The sequence below is a fragment of the Heliangelus exortis genome, chromosome 3 (assembly GCF_036169615.1).
Source record: "Heliangelus exortis chromosome 3, bHelExo1.hap1, whole genome shotgun sequence".
Taxonomy (NCBI): domain Eukaryota; kingdom Metazoa; phylum Chordata; class Aves; order Apodiformes; family Trochilidae; genus Heliangelus; species Heliangelus exortis.
In genome coordinates this window covers 60,951,724-60,967,454 of record NC_092424.1, presented here as the reverse complement: position 1 = coordinate 60,967,454, position 15,731 = coordinate 60,951,724, and the positions used below count along the sequence as shown (strand labels likewise).

The 15,731-nt window shown below is 36.2% G+C and overlaps 1 protein-coding gene across 4 annotated transcripts in view; it reads left to right on the top strand.

Moving 5' to 3' along the window:
- Positions 1–15,731, top strand: part of LAMA2 (laminin subunit alpha 2) — a 347,870-nt gene that overhangs the window by 100,801 nt on the left and 231,338 nt on the right. The gene's annotated exons all lie outside the window — the stretch shown is intronic.

Below are 15,731 nucleotides of genomic sequence, written 5' to 3'. Positions count from 1 at the left end.
AGGTCTGGCATATTAATTTATTTACAGATTCTTTGATGTGTAACGATCTGTGAAATTTTAGCCTCAATGTTTACCTTTCTGTTGACTGTTTCTGTTCCACATTTTTATAGGCTTATCTCCATGTAGAGAAGTATAAACTTACTGTCTTTCTCAGATGCAAATCTATCTTCATGTACAAAATTTTTAATTTAATTATATTTTAATGCTTGATATACAGATATTTTATGTTCACAGGAAACACCCAACAGCAAATACAACAATAGAATAAAAAAAAAAAAAAAAAAAAACCGACCAAAACCCTATGTGGTTTATCAGTAGGTCAGGTTAAGCAGCACAAGTTTAAGTTCACTTAGCCAAATGTTGATAGGTAATGTGCAGACCAAGAAATATTTGCATAAAATTGTTTTACAGAATATTTTAATGAATTAAGGTGAATAATAACTGTTTCTGAATGAAGAAAATGGTTATGTTCTCAAATAAGGAAATTTATCTCAAAAGTGTAGGCTTGAATACAGAGAGATTGTTAGCGTTCCAGTTTCCATGCTGTCCAAGATCAGTGATCTCTGAAAAAATCTCAGGGGGACCAGACTGTATCTGTATCACTCTGGCTAAGGTTGAGGTTCAGCACTGATGTTTCTCATATGTCATTAATAAATGTAAATGTTTCCCAAACCAGTATTTCAGAATGAAAAAGTTCCACTGTCTCAGTGTTCCCAAGGCCAAAAAAGAACTGAACTATTAATGAGATAACAATTTTTACTGAATTGATGTTTCTTGCTTTAATGGTAATTTTTTGGCACTAATGGAGAAAGAGTTATTTAGGTAGGGGCTAATGACTGGTGGGATGAGGATGCTATTTTTGGGTAAAGAAGAATGCCCATTTCATGACATTTTCGTCTTAAACACCATATTAGAATGGTGTTTCTTTTTTCTTTATTTCCTCAGATGATCATTAGGTTGAGAATTAAAATTAGTGGGTTGCCATAGTGATTTTTCCCTTATTTCCCTGACACAGAACCCTCTGATGTTTACATCTAGTTTTTACCTTTTTATTGAAATCTTCATTGTTCTGCTTGACTGCAATTTGTGACACAGCTTCTTTACCTTGATGCCTAGGTAAATGTAAGTCTCTGGACATTAACTTTCAGTGCTATAATTTTTTTTTCCTTGAGGTGTATGAAGATTGCTTTTACTAAATGGTAGACTGAGCTAATATATATGGTATTTGTATTTTGATGTATGGAAGCCTTCCCTCTTGCTTGCAGATGTTTCAAAGCTGGAATCTCTGAAGGCTTCAGGCGCACCATTTTATAACTGTAACATGTTTGGAAAATGTGTATCTTTGCATAGAAAATGACAAATTTTACCTGACCTCTATCTTAGTAGGAAATAAAATTCAAGTTACACTTAGAAAAGCATTCCTTAGGCATACAAAGATTTTGAGATTTAGTGTTTTATGTAGGCTAGGATAAAATACGTAGGCAAGATAAAATTGTTGTTTCTTTAACATAAAATAATTCTCTGTGCAAGCAGACGTACAATGTTAAATTCAGTGAAAAATAGGAGAAAGGCTTAATTAATCTGATAAGAAAGCACTTAATTTTATTAAGAAGCCAAGAAGAAAAAGAACATTCTGGAGAACCTTTTGTTTTTCTACAGTGAAGCTTACTGGAAGTATAAAAACTAAGCAAATCGTGTGAATGTAATTCGCACCTTATTAAGTCCTAATTGAAATAGCTGTTTGACTCCTTAGTCCTTATCAGTGTCATCATACAGGGGAGTTCTGACTGAAAGTTTTCTTTTAAAAATTATTCACTATTGTTGTGTCGGAAGTTATGTAAACTTAAAAGAAGGGCAGAATCTGTCTCAAAGGGTATTTTCTGTAATTGGGTAGAGTTTAGGTACTGAGCTGAGCATTATTTTTTAGTTAGCAGGCAGATTTAAATCGAGAAAGGAGTTAAGAGATCAGAGGCTGAAGTGGCTGTAGCTGAGGAATACTTTTCCTTCAGAAGTGTTCATTTAAGTGTACAGGTATAGCCAATAGTAAAATTTCTTGGAAGGATGCAGAGATAACATTGTCTCTTTTTCAATCCCAGTCACCCTTTGCCAGAATTACAGAACACAGGATGTTCTCCTGAAGTTCTTGCTCAGACTACTATGGCTATCTAGTTTCTGCTTCTTGGTGATGTTGTCTGCAAGTGCTGTTAACTTTGTAGAGCTTAGATGCACAGGACAATAATGTTGAAATCCTTCCTAGATGTTTTTGACTCCTGCCCAAGAAAGCAATAGATTAGAGATCTGTCTTATACTTTCTGGCTCATTCTTGAGGAACACAATGAGCTTGCCTTTCTTGTACTTAAGGAGGAAGGGAGTCAAAAACACTACCAGTCTCAGTCCCAATGGAGAATTAGGAGTGGGGGGTTTTATTTATCCCAATCCTTACTGCAAGCTTCTACATGTACAATTAATTTTTTTCTCTCTTATACCACACCATCAACAAATTCATTTGTACAATTGTGAGCTTTTTGACTTTGTCACATTGTTACTTGTTTTATTGTATTTAATATTTCAAGGAAGAGTGAAACTGAGATGTAGATGAGCTGTATCAGGATGCTGTGAACAACACTCCCTTCTAATTGTGCAGTACTAATTTGGTATCATGGGGAGAAATCCATAAATATATCTCGGCCATGAATTGTTACCAGTGAGGAAAGCCACATATTTGTACTCATCTTAATGAGGCAATGGGGAGGTAAGATTTCAGGATTCAGTAAATATTTCCTTGTACTCTGCCCCTTCTGTTTGAGAAGCTTTTCATATTTTATTTTCAGTTCCTGAGAATTAACTACTTTGACAATTGCAGATCAAAAATTACAGGATATTAGCCCTAATCATGAAGTAATCTGAGTCTAGAAATGAGAATACCATCTAATTGCAGTATGCCAAGTTTACCAAATGTCAAAAATAGCTGACTGGCTGCTTCAGATTAAACCTAGCCCTGGGTGTTGCTTGTTTCTTTTCAGCAAGTGGCATTTGTGAAGCAATTGGTGTGACTGTCAGACATGACTAGATTCATGACTATCAGACTGTTATTAAATAGGTAATATAGTTCCATGTCTGTTACTTAAACATTTTTAGTAGCACAGGCCAAATGCACGTTTAAAATGACTGATCAGTGTTAAAGCAGTGGTTCACTCAACAATGTGAGCCCACTTTGAGTATTATGTCTACTATGTAGACTTAACAAAATGTAAAAAAAAAGGTTGTGCCCACAGAGGAACATGCAGTATTTCTGACATACTGATTTTAATAACTGGAGCAGTGCATGAAAAAGGATTTAAAAATAACATACATTAGAGCTGTATTTTATATCCAACACTTTTTCAGCTCATGGGATATTAACTTTCTCAGCTCATCATGATAAGTTTTGCGCTTTTAATACTAATAGTTAATCTGTATTTCAAACACTTTTCCATCATTACCTCAGACTCCTCTGGAGATCTCGCATTCCTAACATCTTTTGGCAGTTAGTTCTTTATCTGCTGTTCTATAAAGAATCACCTTTTTTAAATTGTAGCTTAGTTCCCACTAAAAGCCAAACTTTTCTTGGGGGTGACTATTAAAAGGATGAGGAGCAACAGTTATAAACTGAAGCATAGGTGGTTCTGTATGGATACTAGAAAGAATTTTTTCACTGTGAGGGTGACAGAGCACTGGAACAGCTGCCCAGGGAGGGTGTGGAGTCTCCTTCCCTGGAGACATTCAAAGCCCACCTGGATGTGTTCCTGTGTGACCTGTGCTGTAGGTGACCCTGCTCTGGCAGGGGGGGCTGAACTCAATGATCTTTCGAGGTCCCTTCCAGCCCCTCACTTTCTATGATTCTATGATTAAATTAATTTGATGAACCCCAGTTCTTGTACTGGAAGAGTTGGTCAGTCTGTAATTACTTTCCTTATGTCATTTATAATTTTATAGCTTTCTGTCATATTTGTGTCTAAGCCATCTCTTTTTTAGGCTGACAATTTCTCTCATACTCCATTGACTTTTTTACGGAAGATACTAATTCTTTTCCTTCTCTGTACTTTACCCAGTGGGTTTTATCAATGTCCCACTATGGCCCAGCTCATTTTAAGATGAGGGGACAGTAATCAAGGTTTGGGCAATGCATGGATTTATAATCAACCTAATTGTTTTTTACTTGTGATTTTCTCTTGCTGCTGACTTGCTGTTTTGGATTTCTGCTGAGCACTGTTGCTTACTAAAGTCTGTTTTCTCCAGGAAAAAGAAAAAATAGTATCAGTTGAAAATATTAAGAGCTTACCCCTAAACGCTGTACCACTTTGGCCTTGGTGATTTCCTTTCCAACCTCAGGTATCAAAATTCCCAGTTAGTTTCCTTTCCTTTGCTGATCTTTTCATCCCTCTTCACCTCTTCATGGTGTCTTTCTACCAGATCAAATGTATTTCCTTTTTTTTTTTGTTTGGTTTTGTTTGTTTGTTTTGTAGTGTTTCAAATTTACTACTTCACCCTACATAATTCTCTGAAAGCTACACTTTTCTCACCTTTCCTACAGTTTTTGAAGGACTAAAATGCTAAAGCAATCGATGTAGTGCAGATGTTTGCGTGGAGAGACAGAGTTTGTGCTGACTAAACCATTTGAATGGACTGTGTTCTATCTGATATTTATGTATGCGTAAATATTATTAGCATGATTCTACTGCTGAAGGATTGCCAGATATTAAATCAAACTGTGTCCTCTATTTCTTCTGAACGCATATGGTGCTCATATAGTATTTGTGCAGACCTTTACAAGAGTGTAAGAGTTCCAGAGCATGAAACTTGAACCTTGTTCTGTCTAAGAATTCAGCCCACAGAAAGGTCATGTCTTTACAGTAGGAGGGTTATTACTAGCAGATCATCTTAGCAGATTTCCTGAGGGGGAATTTCAGACATAGGTTCCTGAGCAAGAGAGAATACTAGACAGTAGATTCAATTCAGCTTCCTCAGGGTTTTTTTTGTGTTTTTAAAACAACATAAAAAATGACTTTTCCTGCCACTGTTATTGTAATGGTGAGAATGATCCTACAATGAATGTCATACATCAGTGCTGCTCCTTCAAATACTTCTTACAACTTGTATGATGGTAGCAATTTAAATTCAAAGTAGAAAAAAAGAAATATTTCTTTCTCTGGTAATAAAGGCTACTCTTTGTGAGCACATTCACCTTCAGCCAAGTAAAAGTTCAAAGCGTGTACTAAACATTTTAAGAGGAAAAATAAGCTGAAACAAGTGCCTTAATAGCTCACTCGCCATACTTTTGAATGCTAGTGCTCTGTTCCTTATTAAATATATCTCCCTGCTGCACATTGCAGCTGAATTTTTCCCTAATAGTAAGTGATACAGATGCTACAGTGTTTAAAAAAAAAAAGCTTGTGGATTGCAATATTGATACTGTCTTCTTCATTTCTATTTTTCATTTGACCCTCTCAGCTCTCAACCTGCACTCATCATCTTGTCTTTGTTGTGAAGTAATATTTTAAAATCTGAACTGTCAGTTCCCTGTGACTTACAGTGATAGCTTTCTTTTCAATAGCATGAGATGTAAAAAAGACTTCTATACAGCAGAAAAGAGTGCCAGTAATATCTCTCTCCATGCCCTTAGCTGCAGTCACTTTAAGCATTTCTCATGAGTATGCTAAATTTCCATGCATTTCATGTGCATCTCTGTACATTTCTTTAGAGTATTTATGGTTATGGCATATGTTGTCTTGCACCAGTATTTTGCTGAAAATTTTTCATTGCAAAAAATAGATTATACAAAAAACTCAGTAATAACCTATTCTTAGCACTAACAATCTATTCTTAGCAGATGAAATTGTTTGGAATTTAAGCTGGTTCTACTTCCAGCATCGCAATTTAGGCAGGGACATTAGACATAAACTAATTGAATGCAGTCTGAGTCAGAAATTCCAAAATAGCATTCTGTGAAGAACTTTTTTCAGCTTAATGTCTAAACAGAAAGAATAATGATAATTTTATTATGCAGAGGTTTTTTTTTTTTCAAAACGGTGAAAGGAAAATTTTATTTTGATCAGTATAAGTTTTTACTTGTGTTGCTAAAAGAAAACATTATTCAATCATCTTTTTTTTTTTTAAATTCAAGGACAATGAAAACCAATTTTATAAAACTGTAAATGATGGTTGTGTAGCCATCTTAGCCCAGAAAGCAAAAGAGTTCAGCTGGCAGAGTTCTTATCAGAGGCAGTGCTTAGATCCATAAATGTACTACTTCCAACATTTTTAGCGTACTTTGAGTAAAGCTATCTAACTAGCTGGTATGGCTTTGTTTTGTGTAAAATAATGAATTGAATTTTCTCTGGACTGAAATCCAAGTCTCCTGTCAGCTTAGGATCATGCTCACCTCCTTGCTTTTCTGTCTCACATGCTGTTACGGTTTTGTAGTGATGAGTAATGGGTTACAGCCAACAAGATCCTCAGGTAAATAGTGCCTGTTGTTAGAAATATTTCCACTGAAGTCAATAACGTCTGGATCAGGTCTTTTGTAAAGGTTGTTTATCTTATTTAATTCAGTATTCCACCATTTCATTGGTTAAACGGTCACTGGTTAACGTTTTCGGTAAAGTCATACTCCCTGTTGGTCTCAGTTTATGTTTTCTTTGCTTCCATTTCCTCTCCAACCTTCTGGATACAGCAGCCAGTCTTACACTTAAGCCATGATTTTGTCTTTTGTAGAATCATAGAATGGTTTGGTTTGGAAGGGACCTTAAAGATCATAAAGTTCCAATCCCCTGCTATGGACAGGGACACCTCTTGCTAGACCAGGTTGCTCCAAACCTCATCCAACCCAGCCTTGAACATTTCCAGGAATGGGACATCCACAACTTCCCTGGGCAACCTGTTCTAATGTCATCTTTTTGTATGTTATTGGTCTCAGACTTCTGAGTTTCTTTTTTTTTTTTTTTTTTTTTTTTGAGTATTTTGAAAGCATAACTTCACCTAAAAAGGAATAGAATATGGATTTTATTTAATATTTCTGGCAATAAGCTTTCAGCTGGTCCAAAATTTGCATTTAGAACAACCATGTAAGAAACAGTTTACAGAAAGTAGTAAAACAAATTTGAGATTTGGTTGAGAAATCTACTTCTTCTGTTGTTTTTGCGTTTTTGAGTAAAAGTAATTTTGAATAGCTAATGGGAGTGGAAAAAAAGAGGTTTAACAAATCAATGTCAATTACGTGGATAAGTTTTACCTGTTTCATGTACACAATGATTTAGTATATCCTTAATATAAAATTATTAACATTTCCTGATTTCCTAAGATACATTCATAGATGTTTAATGGGAAAAAGCAAGATAAACATTTCATATACATGCTAATATCTTAGAATTCTGAAAACATAGAATTTAAGACAACTGTAAATGATTTTGTCATGTATTATGAGTGATTTTTATAATAATTTGTTCAAATATTGCACAGCTAATCTAGTAATTTTATAAGTGCATTATAGCAATATTCAGTGTTAATGTTAGGTTAAGAGGAGGAAAAGCTACGGTTACCTGTTTAAGTTGATGGTTCTCTCTGAAAAGAGATGAATGTTGCACATCTTTATGTAAATCTATGATACTTTTTCCAAATCATAAAAGGGTGACTCATGCCTGTAAGTGTAGTTTATAACCTAGCCTACTCTTACTGTTGCAAGGGGAAACAGTACATCTAAGTCTTATTTTAAGAGTACATCTTATTTACATCTAAATCTTAAGTATTTAATTTTATTGACTCAAATCTGTCTTTTCGAGTTTGGGCAGTAGTAGATTTCATTCTGGTAGGGAACTAAGAATGGTACTTGGTAAATTGGTGAGTTTCTTTTTCTTATTCTGGTTGATTAGAGGAATTGAAGATCCTGACTGGCTGGTTGTTTTAGGGGCAGAGGAGCTAATACTTGAAGACCCTACCCACATGACTGAAATACTTGGTAGAAAATTTTGTTTAAATGAAATTATATTTGTAAGCACTTTCCACTGAAAGGTAAAACCACAAAAATTTTTTTTAACCTTCGCTATCGATAGACTTTTATGTGGGTGTTTTGTTTTGAGATGAGAAAATGATAATACAACTCTCTAAGGGTTTTGTTTTTTCTGTCTTTTGAGTAGTTGCTAACAGTCATAACTAATTATTTGGAGAAAGAATACCTTAATTCCTGTTTTTAATGAGACTGGTGGCCAAAGGCACAGAAAGGCTTGTAGACTTGGGAAGTATGGTAAGCAGCTGGGAGATGAGAAAGGAAAAAGCAGTAGAGGTTATAAGGTAATTGAAAACCAGGGCCTGGGAGAAATTTTGTTCAAGATGAATCGTTCTTTAATGTTTAAATAATAAAACTTAGTATTGTCAAAAATGAGTAATTTTTTCCAAGGTAGAATTTGTTAAGATCCAGGCAGGCTACATGGAAGAATAATTTTGATCAATAAAATCTGTCTGAAGCAGGGACGTACAAATAGGTCAGCCTGAGGCCAGTGTGGCAATGTTTTAATGTCAGTGCAAAGGAGGCTGATGTGAAAGGAAAAGCAAAGCCAAACAGCATAGTTTACCTGCAACTTTTAGTTTAAATGGCAATTGTCTCAAAATCAACAGAAAGAAAGTTAGTCAATTAGACATTGTAATATCAATGTACTAATTATTTGATTGAGATCTAGACCTTAGAACCCCTGAATGAAAAAAGCATAGAGCCAGGTTGGGTAAATACACAAAATATATCAGAAAACACCACTGCACTAGAGAAATTTGCTACTTCATGCCTGAGTAGAAAATGTTAGGACTGCAGTAGCATTTAATCAAGGTGGTGAAACTAAGATGACTTTCAAAGGAAAACTGAAGATAAAAATAAACACAATAGTGAAAAATTAAACTCTGGTTACCTTCCCATAGGTCAGTAAGCTATCATGAGTAGTGACTGATTTTTTAATAACCCTAAATGTTCTTCCAAGAAGCTATGTAATTGGAGAGCTTAGAATAAAGAAAGCAAGTCAAGATTTTGTGAGTAGTGTGCAGGGCAGGCTTGTTCAAAATACTGTTATTAAAAGACTGTTCTGTAAAGTGGGAATAATGTTCTCATTATTTGATATGCTCCTAAGAAATTTTGGAAGACAGCAAAACAGGTAAATGGATCTCTAAAGGTGGAAACATTTTTATATGCATTATTTCTAAATATGTAGATCTTATGCATTCTACTTGTAAAAATGTAAGTCTTAGAGTATCAAATCATGTAGCAGGTTAAAATAGCTGAATATTTAATAAGCATTAGAAATCAAAAGACATTATAAAAATAATCTTGTTCCATCCAGGGAAGTAGGAATTTTGTAAATTAACATAAAATCACAAGCTGGAGGCCTAAAAAACCAGTATGATAAGCTTTTTGAGCACATCAGAGTAATAAAGCTGATAGGCAATGGAGATATAGTCAGAGTGCCAAAGAGTGTGAGTCCACAGCAGATGAATGCTGTGCCTTGGGGTCCCTACAGAGGGACAGAAAGAAATAGCCACAGTAGAGCTTTTCTTTTTTTTTTTTTTTTTTTTTAAAGATGTTGGAGGAACTTCAAAAGGAAGAACAATTTTAAAAGAACATTTTAATAGCTCTGGCAAACTTGCTCCTCAGCTTTTATTGCTGAGCAAGGCCTCATGTGGAAGGGAATATCCCTGTGGTCATTTGGGGTCAGCTGTCCCAGCTGTGCCCCATCCCAACCCTCTGTGCACTCCCAGTGTACTCACCGCAGTGGGGCAGTGTGAGAACCGGGAAAAGACCTCGATGCTCCGTGAGCACTGCTCAGCAACAGCTGGAACAGCCCTCTCTTATCAATGCTATTTTCATCACACATCTAAAACATTGCCCCATAGAAGATACTATGAAAAAATTAACTCTATCCCAGCTAAAACCAGTATATACATCATATTACATATATACACATATATAATAATTGAAATCTCAAAAACCCAAACAATTGAGCATTTTACAAAACCTGCCAAGTTTAGATTTTGTAGCCAAAACATTTCTATTTTTCTAACTTTACAACAATTAATAATAGGAATAAAGAACAAAAAGTTATTTTCATGTATGTAATGCTTTAATCTCCTGTGTTTTACAGAATATTTATGATACCATTCCTGGCCTGGGCTGTTCATTCTGTGCTACTTATACGTAGATTTTTTTTTTTCTGAACTTTTCTTAGTCTTTGTAAAATAGCTCCAGGGTTGTAAAGATCAGGGGCAGAGTGAAAGAGGGACCACCGAATTTTCTTATATTCTGCCAGAAGTTCTGCTATTTCAGGTGTCATATTTAGTTTCTGGTTTTTTGATTTTTTTTTTTTTTAAAGCATTATAAATGGTTTTAAGGGCATTGAATACTTGGTATTCAAAGGGATCCCACCTGCTTTTCAAAAGCATCAGTGAGTGTTTTAAATGATATGACCACCAGTTTTTCTAGAACTTAGTCTCCAATGCTGTACAGTAATTGTAATGGGCTTTTCTACAAGAGTCTGCAGTGCAAAGATCGCAGGAAGTTTTATTGCAATTTCCCAAGTTCAAAATGGTTTAGGTAGGTCAAAACAAGAATGCTGCAGTAATGTGAAGTATATTAATGCAGTTTATTTAATGATAACATTTAGGAGCAGATGTACTTGTTTACTGTTTGAACAGCTTAAATCCTCACATTCTCCCTCTTTTACATCAACAGTTGTGTTTGGCAGTCCTTTGCAACTGCTTACAGCTGGAATAGTTCCTGTGGATTTTCTTTCTACTACTAACTATTCTGTTCTGGCAGTAATTTGTAATTCCGCAGTGCTCTTCTCAGGTCATCTCATTCAGGAAAAAACATCCAGTGGAAAGTGCCATGAGTTTTTAAAGCAATAAAATAACAACAGGTAAGGGAAATCATAATATCTTGGCAGGTAAGGGGTAGAAGCATACTATTTCCATAACTTGCTTTTTAAAAAAACCCCACCGTTTAGGTTTTTCTGTTGTGCTTTTTTGAATACTTGTGAAGAACGTGCTTATCAGACCACTATCCTTTAAGCAGATAAGTGGTAGCATTTAACTCAGTAATGCTCCTGTTTTTCACCTCTGCTTGATCAGAACCCAGACTAATAGTTTTCAGAATTGCTTTGCACCTAGATTTGCTACTGGCATCAGCTACTGAGTTCATGTGGCTTCTCTTCCTATTGTAATCTTTTTGCTTAAGGGCCACCAGGTTAAGATGTCATTTAGAAGCTGCATGACACTGACAAAATGTAAACCAGAACAGCAGTTGTTGCACGTCCTTTTAGACATCAGATCTCAGACTAGTGTTGTGTTCAGTGAAATATAAACCAGCTATCATTTGAAGACTTAAAATCCTAAGTCACCTGTGGTATGTGTGTTGGAATCTCTAGCACATGGCCAGTCCACCTGGTTGTACATGACTCTTAAAAATTCTGTTTTTCATTGTTGCTGTGGGGGCTAAGCCTTTAACTTGGCTTTTTAGCTGTTGCTAAGCACAAAGTACTGTTTCATGTGTTAAGAGAAGGAGTTTCACTTGCAAGTACACTTTGAAGAGCCATTAGAAAATAAAGTCATTGCTGTCTTAAACTACTATTCCAGGTCTTACATCATGTCTGAATCCCTATGTACTGAGGTATATATAACTGTTGCTGAAACTACAGAATGGTGTAGGTGTAGGTTTTCCACTTAGTTGATACAGTAACAAAAGTAAAAGCTTGAAATGACAAATATGGTTTCAAGGTAATCAATGCCTTATTGTTCTGTGATTTATTAATAACTATTGCTTTGAAAATGAGCAGACTGTTTAAAAGTATGCAAGATGATGTCTTTGACAGAAGTTTCTTTTCCAATGACAAGAGTAAGAATTACAAGCACCATAGAAAAGCAATGGCTAGAATGAACAATTTCAGTTTCAGGTGAATTGGGAAGAGTAAAATGACAAAAGCAAGTTAATCAGAACTGAAGAGACGAAGCCTTATTTAGCTTAAGCTGTAGGGTATAGATGTCAATGACACAATAGTATTTGCTAAGCAGTTTGTTAAGCTGACATTTGCCTGTATTCTTATGGGAAATGTGTTAGTTGAGATAGAGCTTGACATGCATAGCCCTTGACATTTTAATGTAAGTTTAAGCACTGCATTTCACTAAGCTCTTGTATTCATTATCAAGGCACAGAAGGGAGCTGTGCTTCTTCTACTTACCAAACCATTAATTTATTAAGATAGTGAAATATTTATTAGAAATAAAGCAAACCTTGCCAAATAGACTAGTTGAGGTACAATTATCATAAATATATAGTTATGATGGAAAATTGGATGGTGAATTCTGGCATCGGCTGAAATCAACTCTATCAATAGGTCAGGGCCTGCACTATAAAAATTGTCAGAACTTTTGTCTTTAGGGATTAAATGTGAGATGCCAAGAGATAAATTAATCAACAGTAATTTTACATCTACTGAAAATGAGCTATTAGCAACAGCTAATTAGAGCTGGAATTATATTAGGAAAAATATTAGAGTTACTAAATCACCTGTGGAGAAAAATACATTCAGTATTGTCCATCTTCATATTAATGTGCTTGCATAACTTGAGAATGTAAATCATGGAGTACCTTTTTCATTAAATAGTTTTAAGACTCACAGATATGCCTTTCCACTGCTGATTATAAAGTAGCAAGATTTATGTGCAGGAGAGAAGCTTTTCTCTCCTTTTTGCTACTCTGATATTCAATTTGAGTGATTAATTAACTTTTCTTGGCAACAGTTCAGGTTCAGACCACTGCCTTACAAAGAGCATAAGGCTTGAAGCCCTCAGTCTTGATATGATGTCCAAAATAAACTACTGAGCACTTGAACAAAGTGAGTTCTTCACCACTGCTAGCCAAAAATTTGTGTGGAGTCTTGCTTCTGCTCCATCCTTGTGAGGTGTATGTACTTGTGAGAAAGTTACACAAAGTAACTTTAATTTTTTATGAAACAATAAAGGCTTCTGGTTTATCTAATATTCAGCATATAGATATACATTAGTTAAAAGTATATTTGTTAGCAGTGCTCTTTTCTTGAAAGGAAAGTGAACATGTAAGCTCCATGCCACGTAGACAAACAGCTGGGTTTTTTTATATCCTACAGACAGCTTGAGATTGACTGCACTCAAATTGCTTGGCAAGGTAACTTACTTCAAATACCATAGCTCTAATTCCAAATATATGCTTCTTGGATTCATACATGGATATTTTAAATTTGAACGAGAACATTGTGCATACTTAAAATTCTTAAAGACTTTGAAGTGCATAATAATATACTTTCATGCACAGCAGTAGCATTTTTTGCTGTTGCATCAGGTGAAACAACAAAAGGAGTTATCATGCTGCACGCTTGTGCATCAATTCACACAGAAATGTGGGCAGGAGGGGCAGAAGGAGTGGTTTTGTGTTCAGCAGTGGTGGTGATGAACACCCTGGGCTTAGCTCCCAGCACCAACTGGAGCAGCTACCCCAGTGCAGCAGAGCCCTTGATTCGGGCTTTGTTCCAGAGAGAGGTTGCAGCTCTTCACCTCTAACACTGTCAGAACTGCCTGGGACCTCTTCCTGAGGCTGAGGCAGAAAGAAATGGTGTCCTTCCTTGCAGAATGTTTGCTCTGGCTGGGGATTTGTGTCACCAAATAAGAGAGTTGCAAGATAATGTCAGCAGACTGCACAACACCAGAGATGACAGGAAAGAGGTTAATGGACTTCTCTGGTATTCTGCAGCCTGAAGCCACAACTGCACCAAAATGGAGGCAGGCAGAGTCTGCATCTGTTAAGAAATAGAGACTCCTATGAGGGTGAAAGCTGCAACCTGTTAACTCTGACACCGGAAGGAAGGCTCCCTCTCTGCCTGCAGGTGGGCAGCTGAACACAGTACTTCAGTGCCAGGTACCAGGTAATGGGCTGGGAGCTCTGTTCAGTGAGACAGGTGAGTCAGCTGTGCATAGATCACCTGGGAGCATCAGGAGTGACAGCAGGGGTGTCCACCGAGTTGAACAGAAGCCAGCAATGTGCCCTTGCAGTGAAGAAAGCCAAGGCTATCCTGGGATGCACTAGCTAGAGTATCACCAGCAGGCTGAGGCAAATGGTCCTTCCCTGTTTACTCAGCAATGATGAGAGGACACCTGGAGAGATGTGTGTGGGGTCCTCAATACAAAAAAAATTAATATGTTAGGAACAGCTGGGAAGATGATTAAGGACCCTGGGGCATCTATCTTACAAGTAGAGGTTGAGATTGCTGAGGTTTTTTGATTTCTTGCAGTAAGATTTTATCAGTGTGTATAAATACATGGAGTATAGGATAAAACTTTTCTCTGGTCTGAAGACCCATTATAAGTACAGTCTATGTTCTTCAATGCATGAAACTTCTCTAATGACAGAAAAGGGCAGGAAGTTTCTTAGGCTGATTCTGTCACTTCTCAGTGGCAGAAAGCCAATGAAATGTGTTGTGAAATTCTGGTGATATGGCTGAATGGTCTGATGATCATCTGGTTGGGGCACATTGCAAGTCCTCTCAGGTGCCTGTTCCAGAAACAAGGATTTGATGTATCCAAGTGTTATCCTGGTATCTGCAAAAGTATCCATACCTAGCAGCTGAGAAAGGTTACTTACCTCTGCTAATACCAATGCTTACAGGGTGTTGGAAAGAGATGATACAGTAGGTATGTTGGAAATAAGAAGTTTGTTTAGGAATGGCTGACTGGCTTGTGGAAGAGAGATACTGTTGATTTAAGAATAGCATAAAAGAAAACAAGAAAGTCAGCATAAATAAAATGGTTTGAGACCTCTGTGGAATAAAATTCATCACCTAAGCAGGGACAGTGTAGATTTCATGTTGTGTCAGCACCTGCCCAAATGGAAGTGTGGCAGTGAGTGGGCCTTGCCAGAGGAAGGCTAAGAATGTAATAGCAGGTTTCTGGAACTCTTTGGCAGACTGTGTAGGTGTCAGAATTTAATGTAATGCAAAAGAGTAAACAACTGAATGTTTTTGGTGCAGCTATTAAAGGAACACACAATTTCGTCAAAACATGGTACAGATTCTGGTCAGGAGAATTAACTGTTGAATAATTGTAATGTAAAAATAGCCAGAAAATGCTGAAAAAGCAGCATCCCAGGGGAATAAAATTTTCCAAAATACAATTTTAAGAATAGAAAAGATGGTCAAACTGCTAAAAAAAATTCAGCCTAGAGTTGAATTAATGCTAGTATAACACATACATGCATGCTACATTTAATTTCCAAAAATGTTTACATATTTAAAATATACTCTAAGATATATACTAAAGTGAAACTACTATTTATGAATAGAAGTAATTTCTTTTTCTAAAAATAAGGAAGAGAGGTAGAAAAATGAGCTCCAGCAAATGAAATGTTAAATTGCAATAAAGATGTGAAAAACATTCTGAGTGACTGAGCATGAAGTTGAAATAAGCCTTTTTTCAAACACATCAGATTCAAGAAGCCTGCCAGAGAATTGGTGGGCTGAGAGATGATCAAAGAGCATTCAAGAAAGATAAGGTCACTGCAGAAAAACTAAATTAATGATTTGAATCAGTTTTTGCTATAGAGACTGTCAGGATGTTTTCTGCACTGGAAACATTTACAGGAGAGGAGTTGGAGAAGCAGCCACAAACTAGGTTGTTAACTGAAGAGGTGCAGA